This window comes from Monodelphis domestica, chromosome 3 (assembly GCF_027887165.1).
Source record: "Monodelphis domestica isolate mMonDom1 chromosome 3, mMonDom1.pri, whole genome shotgun sequence".
NCBI classification, from domain to species: Eukaryota; Metazoa; Chordata; class Mammalia; order Didelphimorphia; family Didelphidae; genus Monodelphis; species Monodelphis domestica.
In genome coordinates this window covers 433819387-433837092 of record NC_077229.1, presented here as the reverse complement: position 1 = coordinate 433837092, position 17706 = coordinate 433819387, and the positions used below count along the sequence as shown (strand labels likewise).

Sequence of the window (17706 nt, the reverse complement as noted above, 5' to 3'; positions counted from 1 at the left end):
CAGGGAACTGGACAATTCTCTAAGAATATAAATTGATTTGCCTTAGTGGAAGAAGTTTTCTTGTATGGAATTCTCCAACCAATGAAATTATAAAATCAGAACCAATCTCCTCCTTTCCCAGCCTTATTTTGTTTTTAATTAGGGTTTTGTACTGGAAGACTTCTCTTTGAAGCTTAAATTTAAGACTAGTAGTTCTGGGAGGGAACTCAATACTGGTGTACCCCCCAGTTTGCTTTCTAAGAATACCCAAACTATATTCCAAGAATATCCCCTGCTAGGGAGCCAGGTGATACAGTGGATAGTGTGTGAACTTGGAAGTCAGGTGAAAGGATTCAAATGCAACTTCAGATATTTAGTGGGTGTCTGATCCTGGCAAGTCACTTAAATTCTTGCTGCCTCTGTTTCTTCAACTGTAAAATGAGCACAATAATTTATAATTAACTCCCATAATTGTGAGTATAAAACGAGATGATATTTTTATAAAGCATTTAACAAATTGCCTGTACAGCAAAAATACAAGTTTATCAGTAAATATATCTGTATTAACTTTGCTGTAAATTTTGTTTTGTTGCAATGCTGAGATCTTTTAGTAGTTTGACTTTTCATGGTTGATTTGGTTTTATGTTAATGATTTTAAAGGTAACATCCCACAAGAATATGAATGTCATATCAAGATTGTAGACAATCAAACTTTTTGAGATAGTTACTGAGCTAATAATAATAGCTTCCCTTTCCCATATTGTGGGAATATCATCAAAGATATATCTATATAGCCAAAAAACCCTCAGTTCAATAAATAAATTAGTCAGACATATTAAGGACATACAGCTAATTGTTCTATGGAAATTTTCATTTCTCAACTGGTTATTTTGTGTATAAAGTACTTATGTTCTATAAGATGAGATTAGACCTTAATGTTTAGAAAATGGAAGGGGGAGTGTGGAGGGAAACTAAAAATGCTAGAATTTTAAACATTGGATTTTAAAAATAAATTAATAAAGTCAGTAATGCTGAGCTGACCTGCTCGCTTATAAAGTAATAGATATTGTTGTGGATATTTAAATGGAAATATATATCACTGGTAATTAAAATTATTTGTCAATGGAAGTCATTCTAGTTGGATAATATTGTTTTGCACTTGTTTTTTTGTAAAATAAATGTTTATAATTTTGTATAAAAAAGAAAAAGACTATTAACTGATTGATTGTAATATTTCCCTGTCTCCTTTCAAATGAAAAAGAAAGCTTATTTAAAAAAACAAATTAGGCAATTATTTTTGCCAAAGGTCAATTTTTTAAATATAAAAGAATTCTTTTTACCAATGAGTTAAATATGGATGAGAATTCCAAATTCAAACAAACATGTAGAAAAATTCTAATGTTTGAGTAAAAAATTAAAGATACTAGAATAAGAAGACATTATAAGCAGAACTCAATCATTTAGCAAACACTTACCCAGTATAATATGAACTTGAGAGGCAGCATAAGGCAGTAAATAGACAGGGTTGGAATCCTGGAATTGAATCTTGCTTCTGACACATATTGTGTGACCTTGGGCAAGTGACTTAATGTCTCAGCATCCTGGGAAACTCTTTAAAGGATCAAAATAACAGACAGAATTCTATCTCTACATTCAGAGTTCTTTACATCTTTTCATCTATGTAGGGAATTGCCTGTTTAGAAACTACCTCCTTGATAAAATCATAGTTCATTATAAAAAAAAGAAATATGTGCCCTTACTACTGTGCTAAGATCTACAACTGCTACAAAATCAATTTAGGAAATAGTCTCTGTCTTCAAGGAGTTTACAACTGTCTTTTTGGGAATAGGCATTCTTGACACAAGAAATAGCAAATTATTTGAGATAACATGAGAATAAGAAGATATGGTACTGATTTGTGTGGTATAATCAAATTCACAAAGAGTTCCAAGAGAGAAGACCAATGTGTTCAGAAGTAGCCTAGGAAGACAAGAATTGTGGTGGACCTTGAAGGCAAGAAGGTAGGAGTTGGGAGAAGAGAAGAGTATTCTAGTGGGGAGGGGAGCATTGTATGAACAAAGGCACAAAGGTGGAGTTGAGGAGAGAGACTATGAAAGCAGGCTTATGAAAATAGAATGCTAATTGTGGAGGTAATAGAGGGAGAAATAAAGCTGTATTAACTAAATAGGATTAGATTATGATCCCATCCTGATATCATGAAAGAATGAATGAGGTCTCATTTTCACTTGTTGCATACAATCAAGGTTGTAAATTTGGTAAATAAGACTGAAATGATCATCTTAAATTTTGTACTAATCTGATGATCCAATGCTGAGTATTAATAGAAAAAATTAGAATATAATCTTTAGTCAGTTAATAATAGAAAATCATTTATTAAGCCAGGCTATGGATAGATAAAGGCAAGAACTGACTCACCATAAGCAATATTTCCCCAATATCAAGCTTATATCTCATTTCAGATGAACAAGAAAGCTTTCTTGCTAACCGCTCAATGAGTTAACATTTTATAGGGACAACCCCGAGGCATCCAGGTGCAGTGGAAAGGGCACTAGTTTTGGAGCCAAAGGGCTTGAATTCTCATCTGTAAAGTAAAGATGATAATATTTACCCTAGTTTTCTCAGGGTTAGTGTGAGGAATGATTACACTAATGTATGTAAAGTGCTGTGTAATCATATAGTCAGATAGAAAACACAGGTAAAATTTTCAAACATATCATTTGTATCTTAATAGCATCCATTACTCTGAATAATTTAACCTTAGATTTTGAATGTATATTGACATATATTCTAGGAACCTTAAGAAACAATTTTATCCAAAGTGTGTCCTTTATTCAGAATATTGGCATCTGTGCTAGTGATTCACAGAACTGGCTGTACAATTATTTTGCTTCACATGTCAGTGTTACTTGGTGACCAAATAGCTGCAGAATTGTTCAATGATCTTGGTGTAATACAAAGAGCATTGGATTTGTAGTGGTTGACAAGTTCAAGTCACAGCTTTTCTATTTACTACGAGAGTTTGCTGACTGTTAAATTTTCAGTGTGAACATTTATACATTGGAAGTTGGAAAATGTTACAAATCAGTTCTTCATTTATTGTTTTGTTGATTGCCTAGACTTGAGTAAGTGATGGAGAAAATGCTACTAATACACATAAAACTTTAAATTATGTTGTTTTCAGAGAGCCAATTATAAAACATTTGCCAGTATAATCCTGCTTGATACCTATGTAACTCTGGAGGCAACATTTAACTTTCTTGAGTCTCTTTTTCCTTATAAAATGAGGAGGTTTAACTAACTGATCTTGAAGATCTTTTCTAAGATTAAGCTTATGTAAAAGATTATAGAAAAGATATTGTCTCCATAATTCCAAGTAAGCAGATTTGAAAAACAAATGTCAAGTGGAAGTGTATTCAGCCGTACAGATGATTCTATCCAATTTTACTAAGATACAGTAGTAAATATAGGTAGAGTCAAAAATAGAAAGGCTTTGCTTACCATTAAATACACACCTTTCCATAAGAGAATTTTGATAGTGAGATTGAATATCCCCAAAATAATTACTTACAAATAGGAAGATGTGGTTTGAAGAAGGTTCCCTAATTATCTGCTTGTTAAACATTTAAGAAACAGTGCTCTTGTTTTTGGTACCCTTTAGGAGCTATATTTGTTGTGGTATTTGATACCCAACTAATCTCTTCATTTCAATACTCAATTCAAATGTCTTCAATTTCACATTTAGTATGGGAGTACAGAGGATATGAGCTTGTTATGCCTCTTAAATAAGTGAGTCACTTGATAGTTGAAGACAAATTTTCCACTGGACAAGAACAGCCTTTGATGCACCCAATTTTTTTTAAGCCAGAAGAGTTCTTATCTTTTCTTTCATATTTCAGAGGATTCCTTAGCAGTCACATTGGATTCAGCTAAAGGCTGAATTTTAGGAAGTAAAACCTAAGTCTTTATCCCCTAATTATTTCTGGAGAGGCAAAAATCTTTTGAAAGATGCCCAGGGATGTGTGAATTAGCTCCAAGATTCCTACATAAGTAAGTAGGTAATGTAGTAGATAGGGCACTGGACCTGGAATCAGGAAGACCTGAGTTTAAATCTGGTCTTGGACAATCATGGATAACTCTGGGCTCTCACTTAATCTCTAGGAACTTCTGTTTCATCATCTGTAAAATGGGGCTAACAGCATCTACTTCACAGGGTTGCTTTGAGTATCAAATAAGATAACATTTACAGTACTTTAAAAACATTGAAGAGAATTCTAGCTATTATTATTAATAAACATGTCCTTCAAAGCACCTGCAAACCATTTTCTCCTATAGCAGGTAAACATGTGAAGCAAAACAATCTAGTGAGAAAAACTCCATTCCAAAGTAAGTACTCAATGCCAATTCCCATTCTAAGCATGGCCATCTGACTTTTGTCTGTGACTTTATTTGTCCTCTTTAAAGACAGAGTGGTGTTAGTTGGGTTCTCTCTAGAGCAAGAACAGTTGGTGCCAATCCTTACTATTAAACCATTAGATCATAGAATGAATTTTAGAGTGGGATGGAATGTTAGAGATCTACAGCTGCTGCATTTTACTATGAGGAAACTGAGGCTCAAATAAGAGGAGCTATTTTCCCAAGGTCACATAGCTAATTAGTGATAGACTTAACTGGGCTCCTGGCTCTCCATCCAGTGTTCTTTCTGATCTTTTTAAAGCCTGTCTACATTATTGATGCCCTGTAGTGTACAGAAATATATGTTATTACTTTCATATTCTGAAATTAATTTGGAGTATGGCAAGATATGATGAAAGTCATATTCTTAGCAATCAGCAATTTAGAAAAATGCTTCAAGAATAATAATGAATTCAACACACACACATAGATACACAGCTTCACCATGCAGTGTATATTTTTGGTAAGGGTGTGAAGCGGAGATGAGATCAGGAGAATAGGAGAGAAGCAAATATTTAATATTTAAAAGAAAATCTGCAAATTGAAAATAACATGGCAAAAAGCCAAGCAAGCAGAAGGCAATAAGGCCAAGAAAAAAATAGTGCAATTCCTCATCCCCCAAAATTGGCAACACTCTTCGTCCTTATCTGAAGGAAAAGGTCATTTAGCCTCTTTTGTCCTCTCACCCCACGATGCCTCCTTGCCTTTTACTGTCGCTGGCCTCACACAGAGAGCCAAGGAGGCAGCTCAGCACGAGAGAAATGCCTGAGACTTGGCAGTGTCTGCAGCACAGAAATCTACAAAACTGGCGCTATTAGTCAAGGTCTTGTCTGGGACTTCAAAACGGTTTCTCTGTATTTCTCTTTCTCTAAAGTTTCTGGATTTTAGCCTTCAGCTATGAAGAGCAAGGCGGCTGCTGTTCGTGGTGCTGAATTTTACGTTGAAGGACCAGCGGCTCCACTGCCAGCTGCCTGCAGGCGGCTACTGCTAGTGACTCTGGAGCTGGAATAAATTGCAAGGAGAGCTGGAAAACAGCGGCCGGCTGCCCACAAAACTGGAGTGAGCAAGACAATTTAGCTGCTAATATTACTCTTGAATGCTTCAGTTGCATAGGATCCATGCCAAGCTGATCACCTAATTTCTTTGGTATTGCCAGTTGGCTGGTTTATCTTTTCTTCTAGAAGATCGCACAGTACCACCACTTCTAGTCTGCTAGGCAAATCCTTCCTGTCAAGTTGCTTCCCTCCCAATCACAATTCTCTCTCACATACACATATTCTTTCTCATATATGTTATCTCTCTCTAAAACATTTTCACATACACACTTTAATATTTATTTCCCCACAAAGCATTCTCACCTTACCCCTCCTCTTTCTCTCTTTCCATCTCAAAACAAGAGAATGACCCAAATCTCCAACTACTTAAAGGTAAATACTATTAAAATGGTTAGTGACCAGGACTGGACAGTGGATGATGAAGGTTGGAAAGTCTTAGGGGCTGATAGGTGAGACTGGGGAGAATGATTTTTCAGGCATCTGATTGTAATCTTTCATTATTTTTTATTAATATTATCACTGTTACTGTATTACACTATTACTGTAATCAGTTTTTATTTCTATTATTAGCACTTGGAGAAGGAGGAGGAAGAGAAGTAGTGGTGGTGGTAGTAGTAGTGATAATAATGGTAATTGGTATTAGTGCAAGAAAAAAATTTCCAGCAGATGGTGCTCTAGTTCATAACAGAGTCAGATGTTCAGCTTGTGTGTGTGTGTGTCTTCTTAATTTCTACCCCCCCACAACTTCCCTCCCCCCCCACTTCTTTTAGGAAGCCTGGGAGATTAGAACTGAGTGGTTGTCACTAGCAGCATTTGTGGTCTGTCTTTCTCCCGATCCCTGCACTTATTGAGACTATATTTCTGCTAAAGGTGCATTTGTGCATTTGATTTGACTGAAATGTAATATAAATATAAAAAGAAATGGTCAGTGATAGGATTCCACCCCACCCCCACATCCCTATGATTGATGGTGTCCATGGGTCAAAAATGTTTAATCATCAATAATGTGATTCAGCAATTAGGAAACATAAACAGGTTATGCAATGGCTTCCTTGAATCAAAGCCTGGTGGGATGTGGGTTTAGGTGGGTGATCAGGGGGTGGGGAAGGCTCCAGAGATGGTAGGATTGGCGGGACATTTGCCTGCCTCTCTGGATAGGGAGGAGTGGCTATGTATACAGTATGGTTAACGATGACCTTTGGTTTTGCAAAGCAGGAACAATTGGGATGGGGTTAATGGCACTTTGCTGTGGGATCAGATTGAACAAACAAAAAATGCCTTCCTCCATTCTAATGGAGCACATTATTCTGATCAGGAACTAAGCCTGGACCCAGGCTCCTGCAGCTGCTCTGCAGGTCAGTGGTACCAATAAAGCAATTATCCAATGAGAAAACTCTTGTTCTCCAAGGGGGATTCAAGATGGGTTCTGTTTGTTCCTCTTGGTTTTTGTTTTTTAACCAGACATTTTCTTACAGCTTAAGCTGAACAACTGACAGCAGACGCCAAGATGAAAGTACTCAAATTGCATTCTAAAAGTGTTTTCTTAACATGATATTTTCAGGGGACATTTTCCTAGTTCAATTCTTCCCTGAGAGCACACTGCTCCGTGTTCAATTAACCTGAACCATAATTGAACTTTGCCCTTTGAACTCACTAAACAGATAAATATATTAGCTCAGCCAAAGAATCATTAATATTTTTCATTCAGTACACAGGCAAACAGGAAAGATTCAACAACCTAAGTAAGAGTCAAACCATTAAAGCAGAATCTCTGTCTTTGTTATTTTCAGAAAAAGGCTGGGGAATTAGTGAATCTGATTGTGTGGATTTCTCTGGAAACTAAATGGACTTTAACATCTGTAATTATTTGACTGAATATAGAGCCTGATATTGGTATTCAAGAGTAGGGCTCATCTTCCTGACAACATTTAACTATATTTTTTCTTTCTGTTTACTCCATAATATTCCATTCCTAAGGAAAATTTATGCTCTATATGCAATTATTTACATTGCCTTCTAGCAAGATACTGTAGAATAGTATCTTTTATTCTGTATCCAATTGGTTCGGCCATGATGACAGGATGGAAAAGAGCCTAAATTTTTCCCTTCCTTTAGATTCTGTTCCTGACTTTTCTTCAAATTTATTAATTTGTCAGCATTATTACTAGAAAAGAATTAATTGTTTTCATATGAAAACTGTATCATGTACATATTGAAATGAATCAAGCTAGAGTATTTAGGAAAAAGTTCAAATTATGATTAAATATATCATAACAATGTTATGTTCCACAAACTGCACTCACATTTGTAGGCTTTTTCCTTTTAGAAATATTTTAAAATTTATACTCATTTATTTTACTCCCTTTCCTATATGTATTTTTTTCATAGCTAAAACATCACATGAACCATTATACATTTGTGGTGAATGTTTCAGTTTGATTTAAATTTCATTTCTCACAGTCTGTTCTCCTTCCCATTCCCCTTCCCCCTCTTCCCACTTCCAACCCCCACCCTTTTCATTTTTATTTGGTTTGTATTGTAGACTTAAAGCAGCACTATGCTAGATGAGAACACTTAAAGGAATATCACAAGCATGAAGGGTAAATCTATTGAACGAGGGTCTTTAACTATGTGGTTTCCTTAAAGGGAAAGGTTGGATCAATAAGATCAATATGAAAGGTTTCCCTGGCCCTGCATAAAAGGGTAAGGGCTCCTCTTTTCACTGGTTTAACTTTACTCTCTGACAAATGCAAATCAATGGATCTGTGTTTACAACAGATTTTCTAACAGACTCAACTTGGACAATGCCAGGATGCCTCAGACCTGGGGGTGGGGAGTCCAAACTTGTCTTGACTGGGTGAGGAAGTGTTTCCACAACAACTGTTTGCTTATAGCACTGGGGCTCCAGGGACATGAGCAGGTAGTGGTTGCCATCATTTTTAGCAAAGGGACCAACTTCTTACTAAGTCCAGAATCGGAACTTAGCAAGCTGGAGCCCTCTGGCCTTCTCCCACTTCTACTGTGGAACAAGAAGATGAATGACCATCTAGATTCCTTTCAGTATGCCCCAACCCAACAACAACTCTGAAACTGTTGAACCATAAAGACAATTGCTGTCACTGGAGAGAGATGAGCTCAAGTAAAATGATGCTAAACATAATTTTTGGGATGCAAATAGCCACTATGGTTTCTGACCATGTTTTAGATCTACAGACTGATTGCTCTGGGTCCTTTCTTGATGTAGTTGGTGACTCTTTGGCTTATAGTAAAATATTGGCAAAAGGAGCAGCAAATACTGTTCATATGAGCTCCAGGAATGACTTCTTGATGCTCTCCCCAAGAAGGTAACTGGCTCACCTTATCAGCAACAAAGACAACTAAAATTGTGGATTCTTTTCACCTTAATTTTACCTTTCCTTTAAAAATTTGATGGCTTTCAGAGATTACATGACTCTAAAGTCAATACCAGTTACGGTGAAATTATTTTTTTTTCCTCCAGGAGAAAGTATATGTATATTTGATTACACGAGCAAAGTCCACAGCTGATTAAATTACGTTGGAGGTATGCTTCCAACCCAAACAAAGTCTGCTTTCTCCAGGAGAGTAATGGATCCTCAAATGACAAGAGAGCAGCCTAGAGTGAATACAAATCCTGTCTTCCCTTCTGAACTATCACTTTGGAATCATTTGTTTTTTTTTCCCTTGGCTTCCGGGAATTTTGCTCCTAAAATGAAACTGTGAGTATAGTAATAGACCACAGCCTTTCCCCAAATGTCATCCATCTGCACCATTCTTGTCTGCAAGGAAGTCTGGTTCTTCATCTAAGTGCTTAACCCTAGTGCAATTCAGTCTCCTTACCACTCCCCCAAACAAAACCCAACTATATCTTATACAGTATCTTCCCAAAGTAAGGCAACCTGAAAACCAAAATTTCTCAATAAATTCTTTAAGAATTTCAATCTCCGAATATTAGACACGGGAGAAAGACAAGACTGGATAAATGGCTTGTCATAGAGCCTTTTAATCAGACAACCAAGAAGAAAAGATAGACACCTACATTTGAAGTTAGAGTATACAGGAAAATTCAGAAGGTCTTCCCCTACTCCCTTTTAAAAGAAGGAAAAATAACTTCCTTTGAGATTGGTTTTCCTCTCTTCTCCTAGGGAAGATACCAACAACTGCTCCCAATTAGGAGGTCTCTTCCCAATTAGATTCTTCTGCCTTTTCTCCAAAGGATAGATCAGGGTTTGGGCCCCAAAGAGATTAGAAAGTAAGCTTGTGTGGAGGGGACCAAAAGGTTTTATCCAAATTCTGACTCTACCACTAAACTTTTTTTCTTTTCTCTTTCCTGCCTTTGATTTCAATCAATACAGTTCTAGGAACATTTATTAAGCATATTACATGTAAACGTTTTTTTCTAAGTGTTGGGGAAATCGAGACCCAAATAATACAATCCTGTCCCTCAACGAGTTCGCAGTCTGACAGGGAATATAGGATGGATATTTGACTAACATTGCAAAGACAGGACGTAATAAGAGTCGAGGAAGAGAAGTCTAGACATTGTGTTCTAAAAAGTCAAACTTGCTTTCCACTTCGCTTGTGGCTTTTTCACAACGTCAGCCTTTCTCACTTTTCCATACCCGGATTGCCCACTTCTTCCTTCCCAAGTCCCCTAAAGTCTCAGTTGCCTAGAAGCTGCGTTCCTAAAGAGTCCCTAGAGCTTTGCTGGGGATTTAGTTCAAGATTTTTCTGATTGACTCTGCAGTTGGGTGCCTAGAAAATGAGTCCCAGGTTTTTCCTAGTTTGAAGAACATATATCCCAAAGCGAACCGGGCAAGAATCGCCCAGCGACCTGCCCTTTAATTGTGGAGAACGGAGGCAAGATCTCTCTCTGTCTCTCTCTGTCTCTGTCTCTGTCTCTGTCTCTGTCTCTGTCTCTGTCTCTGTCTCTGTCTCTGTCTCTGTCTCTGTCTCTGTCTCTCTCTGTCTCTCTCTCTCTCTCTCTCTCTCTCTCTCTCTCTGTCTGTCTCTGTCTCTGTCTCTGTCTCTGTCTCTGTCTCTGTCTCTGTCTCTGTCTCTGTCTCTCTGTCTCTCTTCCCCAGGGGAGACATATTGAACTGTGGAAAAGCAGCAATACCACGCGGGCGAACAGAAAGTACCAAGTGAAAGTTCTGGGCTATACTGAAGCTGGGCCGGAAGCCTCGGGGTGATATTCTGCACTTCCACGACTCCTACGTTCTCTTTACTAACTTCAGCCCGAAGTAGATGAGGGGCTGCCGACTGAAGATTGAAGGAGTGGAGCGAAAAGTTCCTCAATACCGCTCCTCAAAGGCGCATTCTTCCTTCCTCCGGTTCCTCAACCGTGTACTATCTCCTGGTCATTTCTCCCCAGCCAGATTTCTTTTCCTGGCAAAGGTCAATTAAACTTGAACACAACAATCTACACAGCAATGCCTTTCTGAATTTTATTCTTAATGTAGCTAGATTGGTTTTTCAGAATGGGACAGAATCAGAGATTATCCCAGCTCCAAGTAAGAAAGTGTATCCAAATACCTCTCACCATTCCCCCACAGTTCCTGTAGGCCTTCTTTAAGAAAGATTTTCTGCCCCAGAAGGTTCATTGACATTCTAACACTTTACCTTTATGTAAGAGAGAAGAGAGAAAATAAGCATTCCTCTCACCCCAACGAGAACAATAACAACAAAAATGGAACAAAATTCAAAGGGAAGGGAAAGGGGAGAGAATAAAACCTTTATATACTGTCTATCTATCATGTGCTAAGCTGTCCTAAGCCCTTTTACAAATACTATTTCTTCATTCTCTTCTAGACCTCTCCTTTTTTGCCCTTGTGAGTAAACAATTCCTTAAGAATAGAGGAAATATTCTGTAAAAGGAATAATATATTTTTATATTTCCTGCAAATTACAATCTAGCCTAAACCTTACAGGTCTGACAGAAGGGAACATAGAACCTAAAAGTATCTCTTTTCCTCTGTCTTTAATTCTTTTTTGGGTTAGGGTGACCCCATAATGTTTTACTTTAAGTTCAGTAGATTTTCATAAACAAAAGGCAAATAATTCTGTATCAAATAAAACTTAACCCTTTTTCCAGATGTCTTTCCTTTTTTAGGATTATATCTACATGTTTTGCTTAGATGCTGGACCCAGCTGATGTCGTTTCTATTGGGGAATAAAAGTGTGAATATGTTGGAGAGAAGAAGAGAACTCTTTTAGCAAAGGAATAGTGTATGTATGGACATTCCTCCAAATTATAATCTGCCCTAAACCCACAGACAAAATATAACCTTTGAGCCCTCTCCCACCCAAATTTAGACTCTAGTGCTTCAGACTTAGGCAAGGCAGGAAAAACAAAAACAAAAACAAAAACATTACCCAAACCAGAAGGGGATAACAAGGAGATAGCAGCAAAAGTCTTGCTGTATCGCATTATTCTGACATCTTGAAAATCACTTTAGCTCCCTGTTATTCCACCAAACTCATCCTTCTTGAAGAAAGTGGAAAATAAATTGTAGACTGGTTTGAAGTTATCGACCCAATTATTCCAGGGATTTTTGTTGTATCCTGCTGAATAGATCAAGTACCTGGTCTGGTCTTCCATAAGCCAATTTCAGTGGGAGGCCCTTCCTGCAGAAGTTACACAGGTTGTAACTAATTGGACTGAAAATAAAAGCTCTTCAAAAGATACACCTCCCTTCCCACTTTGAAAGTCTAATGGGATATTTGTCATGGTGAAGAGAAATGTGATTAAGAAATCCATGTACTATGTGTAGGGGGGGGGGCTTTGAGGGCCTGTGGAAGAGGGGGATGGTGAATACAGTAGCTGGCAGGTACACAAGGTAGTTTCCTAAAACTCTTATCATGGAGTTTTTCTGAGCATTTTCAGGCTTCTCCTATGTCTAAGGGTTGGGATATCTCAAGTCAATTTGAAAGTCAGCTTTAGAAGTTCTTTTGCTTAGACTTCATTCGACTGGTTGCTACTTTTTAAAATTTAAAGTGCTCTTGGAAGCCTTTGGGAATTTTCAATCTTATTGTAGGTTTGGGGGACTAGAGATTACAGAAGGAAAGAAATTCGAATCCTTTTTTTTTTCTTTGAAGCCAGCCACTTTGCCTAGAGAGGTGAGCTACAAGTCTCATAGACTTAAGTATTAAAATGCAACTGTGGGATTCAGAGCCCTCCATGCCCCCCCCCCCAATCTCATAATGCAGCCCAACTAGTTATAAACATGACCTCTTCAAAGATTCCCACTTTTTTGTCTCTGTTGCCCATATGCTTTTTGGAAAATCTGTAGTGACTGGTGAACTGAACTAGTCATTAGAGTAATAGAAAGGTGAATGGGGCCAATAGTCCCTGTTGATGTTCTGTTTTCCAAACCAATTGTCTAAAGTGTTCAGAAAGGACAGGTTTACAGGCAGAAGGTTATAGGTAGAAAAGGGAGAGAAAAGAAAGAAAACAAGGATAGATGGAGACAGGTTAGGAAAGAGGCAGGATCTGAAAGGGGGTGGGAGGAAGGGAAGAAAGAAAAGAAATGTATGGGGAAAGATATGGAGAGATAGAGGGAGGGATGAAGGGATGGAGAGAGAGAGAGAGAGAGAGAGAGAGAGAGAGAGAGAGAGAGAGAGAGAGAGAGAGAGAGAGAGAGAGAGAGAGAAATGGTGAGCACGATGCTGGGAAGAGAGCGCCATCAGGTTTACTGGAAACTAGCCGGATCAAGTTCCAGATCAATGAAATCTGGGTCCACACGTTTATGTTATTGTTGCCAGCATTAATGCCCTTTTAATCTTCTAAACATTATCAGCATCGATCTGCCTCCATATACACATTTGTTTGAGAAAGTGACATAACCACACGGTGGAACGACTGGAATAAAAATAAATGCGGAGACTTCTTGTTTTGCGAGGTCCTGGCTGCTTTGGTTATCTCTCATGTGCGCATTTCGTCTTCCTTCCCTTGATACTCTCTGGGCTCCCACACTAATGCATATTAGAAAGGTGTTATTGAACCGCCCGGGATTTGAAGATGCAAGGACAGTAGTGAGCTCTTCAATTATTAATCGGATCAGTCCATCAAGCAAAAATATTTTATGTGATACACCACTGTTATATGTGTTTCTGTAATGGGCTGAGGGGAGTGCATCCCGTGACATTAAACCAAGTTTCATGGTACCAACTGCCAACTCATAGGTTGAAGTACAAGGCCAAGGAGAAGAAGGCTCGGTTTAGCGGGACAGGACGCATACTTCCATATGCAGAGCTACAAACCCAAAGAATCCCAACAAATAACTGCCATTAATAAATAACAATGAACTTCTCAATCCTGGGTAGATTGTAGCCCACTAAAACTGTAGCCCTGCAGATAAGAACCTTCCAGGACTGAAGATATGAAAGGCGAGATGATTTTCTCCGTCCCCTTTCCCATTTTCTCACTCCCGAGATTCCCCATCCCACCTCTGAAGAGGGATTAAATGTGAAGCAGAGCAATGCAACAGAAAAAAAGGGGGGGGGGTTGGGGTATGGGGAGGTAATGGGACGGCAAATCTCCCATGCAAAGCCTTGTTCTGTCCTTTGAAATTCGACCAAAACGGACCCTGGCCACCCTTGCTTGCTTCCCCCCGCCCCCCTTCTAGCTAGAAAGCAGGGGCTGGTGAATCGAGACAGCCACCTCCTAATGGAGGGGAAATTAGCTATTTACACTGGGATTCCGTCTATCCCCGGAGGATTTACACTCCGAGAATCAGTCCCCCCCGCACAAGAGGACTATAAAAAAAGCCAGAGAGCAAGTGGAAGCGGTCTGCTTTCGTTCTGGTCTTCTCTGGAGAAAACCGCTTGAGGCTTGCAGGTCTCAATTTTCTTCCCTTCCCCGTTTCAAAGAAAATTTGCACTTTCTTCACGGCGGATATTCTAGTTTCTTGCTCTGTGTCATGTATCATGTGTAAATGTATCCGGCGGAGTTAGACACTGAAACTGGAAACATTTTACTTCGGATTCTTTGCGTAGAATGTGGTGCAGTTGGATTTGCCCCATAACTCAAGCCCCAGACTCCGGTCTAGGGAGCAAAAAATTTTTCCATTCCTCAAACAGATTGCAATTTTCCTTCTAAATTGAGAGTTTCCTCTTTCAAGGTGTTTTTTTTTAAGTAATTCCTTCCTACTCTACCTAACTCCTTGAATAAATCTAGTGTTTTTTTTAAATCATTTTTATCAACTATGAGAGTCTTGTTTTCCCAATCTTTTAAAAAATATTTTCCTCCTCCACCTTTTCTACCTCTATGCCAGGTAGCAGATAGAAACTGAGGCTTCGGTCTTTGGAAAATAAAATTAGAGAATTTGTTTAGATATCACCAAAGGCTTATACTTGAAGGTAGAAGGGGTGGGGTGGGCCAAAGACTCTATCTCAATTCCGTTGATCAGTAAACTGTCTTTATAGTCTGGACACTGGAACAGAGCAAAACAGCATTGCTGGTTTGGAAGTAAAATGAAAGTGAAAGGGGTGTATGTGTGAGAGACACAAAGCCAGAGACAGAGACACCGACACACACGCAGACAGAGAAAGATTGATTGTCTTTGAGCAAATCTGACCTTGTTAGACTGAGACCTTCAGTGAAAGATTTTGAACCCAAACTTCAGCCAGGTTCCCACTTTGTGCTTGCTTAATCCAAATGACGTTGGTATTTCTAGTTAGGAATCCTACTGAGATTATCATTAATAATTCATGGAGGGATACTCTCAGTTCTCCCTCTCTCCGAACCCTTCCCCAGAATCCAGCTGTACCCAACATACAATACATATTTCGCCAGATCAGAGCTACTGCCTACTTACTGAGGGACAATGCTCTCCTGACCCTGAACTAAAAAGCTTCCTATGTACTCAGCATACTTGTAGTTACTGATAAAATGGCTAAATAAAAAAGCTAAAGCTTTTGTTCCCTTTCAACACTGAGTAACAAAATAGATGCATCTGAATACTTCAGCAAAGAAGGAGGCTATTCATTCAGGTTGGGTTTCTCTCCTGTTAAAAATTACTTCTGGCTTCTTCCTCCAGTTCTTATTTTTATCTCAGTGGATTTGAAACGGCAGGGAGAGAGAAAAAGGGAGAGAATGAGAGAGACAGAGACAGAGAGATAGACAGAGACAGAGATGGAGAGATAGAGACAGAGACAGAGAAAGAGATAGAGATAGAGACATAGAGACAGAGAAAGACAGAGATAAAGAGAGACAGAGACAGACAGACAGATCAGACAGAAAAAGAAAGAGAGAGAGAGAGAGAGAGAGAGAGAGAGAGAGAGAGAGAGAGAGAGAGAGAGAGAGAGAGAGAGAGAGATTTTCTATGTAACATTTTCTTTTTACCGCTAGACCCAGAGAAGGAAGGCAGATCTCTGAGGTAGACCAGAGGGATAAAGTGATTTGTATGGAGATGGTTCACACATTAATTGCCCCCTGAAGACTAAGCGTGGAGCTTGCTAGTGGCTTCCATTGCCCCACAACTCCAGGCAGCATTTTGACGAGGTGAGAAGGAGCATTTAGACCTATCTCATCCAGAAACAAAGACATTGTTCCTGATCTTGATTTTAATTTTCTAAGACAGAGCACATTTCCCACCTTACTTTCTTAGTGCTTCCCGATTTTGCCAAGAACAGGATATAATCAGAGCAACACTAAATTAACAAGAAGGCGAAAGACATTCATAATGTAAAAGGGGAAAAAGGGGTTTGTAGGGGGGTCCATTAACAAACCACCCAGAAGCAACTCGTGTCCACCAGATTTGGGTAAGCTTCTTTGGAAAAGTGGATTTTATTTACTTTCTAATCAATACCCAGAAGCGATTAATTGTCAGAGATTTGAATCGCTCCAACTGCCAGTGAAGGAGGCAGATGTCAGAGTAGAAACGCCTCCCGAAGCCGCATCTGTGAGCATGTTGCCTGTCACATTACCCAAATCGGCTTGGCATGTGTTAAACCAGCCCTGCAAACGGCAGGCACCTTTGCGGTATGAGCGGTCGCCTGGGACCCCGCACAGAGCTCGCCGCCTTCTCCGACTCGCGTGTAAGCTCAGAGACGCCAGGAGGAAGCCCGAACATGCCCTGCGCCCCAGTGCATGCGCCTATGCAAATCACCAGCTGTCTGGGCGAGCCGGCAATTACTCGGCTGTGAGTCCAAGAGTGTTCACCCTTCTTGGAGGCCAAACCGAGTTCTTTGCAACGGAAAACAAAACAAAACAAAACCAAAACAAAAAACCAAAACCAACCCAAACCAAAAAAACACCTTATTCCAGCGTGCAGGTCGAGTGATTTGTTTGGTACCTTAGGGGACTTCGTTAGGGGGTGTTCTTGAAACATAAACTTGATCTTGTCTCCCTGGCTGCCTCCAGGCTGGAGGAAACTCCATCATTTACACAATACCTGCGTAGCTAACTACTTTCAGTTTGTTGCCAACGACTCCTATTTCCAAGTCATTAGAACTGTGGTTTCCCTCTTCAAGTCCCTCTAGCCACACAATCTCTCCTCTCCTTTCCCCCTCCCCCCGCACCCCAACAACCTTAATGGCAGATTTCTGACATCTTAGAACAATAGAGGGCTGTAGCTCTCCATTCTGCCACTAGAGGGGGCACAAAGAATTCATTTTTCTCTAGAACAATATGCTCAACGTTAATTGTCCCCTTCGTGCCTTGCGAATCCACCTCGCTGTTCCGCACACAATCAGCCACAGCTTAATGCAAAGGCGGAGATTGCAGTTTTACTTGTAGATGCGTTAACTTGCATCTTAATTTCTTAGTACCTGGGGGGTGAGGGGCGCTCTCCCTTGGAAGCAACCATGCCTAGGAAAAGCTTAATTCAAAGTGGAGGTGGCAGTGAGGAGGCAAGGCATATATTTATGACTTCCCCAGTCCCATGTCCCCCCACCTCACGAAATTAATGCGACAACCCCAGCATTCTCCTTCACGAACAGTCATTAGCAGCGGCAGAAAGATTACTGGAGCGTTGTCCAGTGCAAGGGAACTGGCTGGGGCGTTCAAGGGAAGGAAAAAAAAAACCAACCCAACTCCTGGGAAAGGAGTATACCCCCAATGAAAGGTCCACAGGCAGCCTCTGATGCTTCGGAAGCGCCTCCTTTGCTTAAGTAGCTCGCACAGAGTACTTGCAATACTTTGCCTCCCGATAGTGCCAAGTGAAGTTTGCGGTGGGGG

The 17706-nt window shown here is 39.6% G+C and overlaps 1 protein-coding gene across 1 annotated transcript in view; it reads right to left on the bottom strand.

Moving 5' to 3' along the window:
* ONECUT2 (one cut homeobox 2) overlaps window positions 1-17706 on the bottom strand; it is a 71770-nt gene that overhangs the window by 51915 nt on the left and 2149 nt on the right. The gene's annotated exons all lie outside the window — the stretch shown is intronic.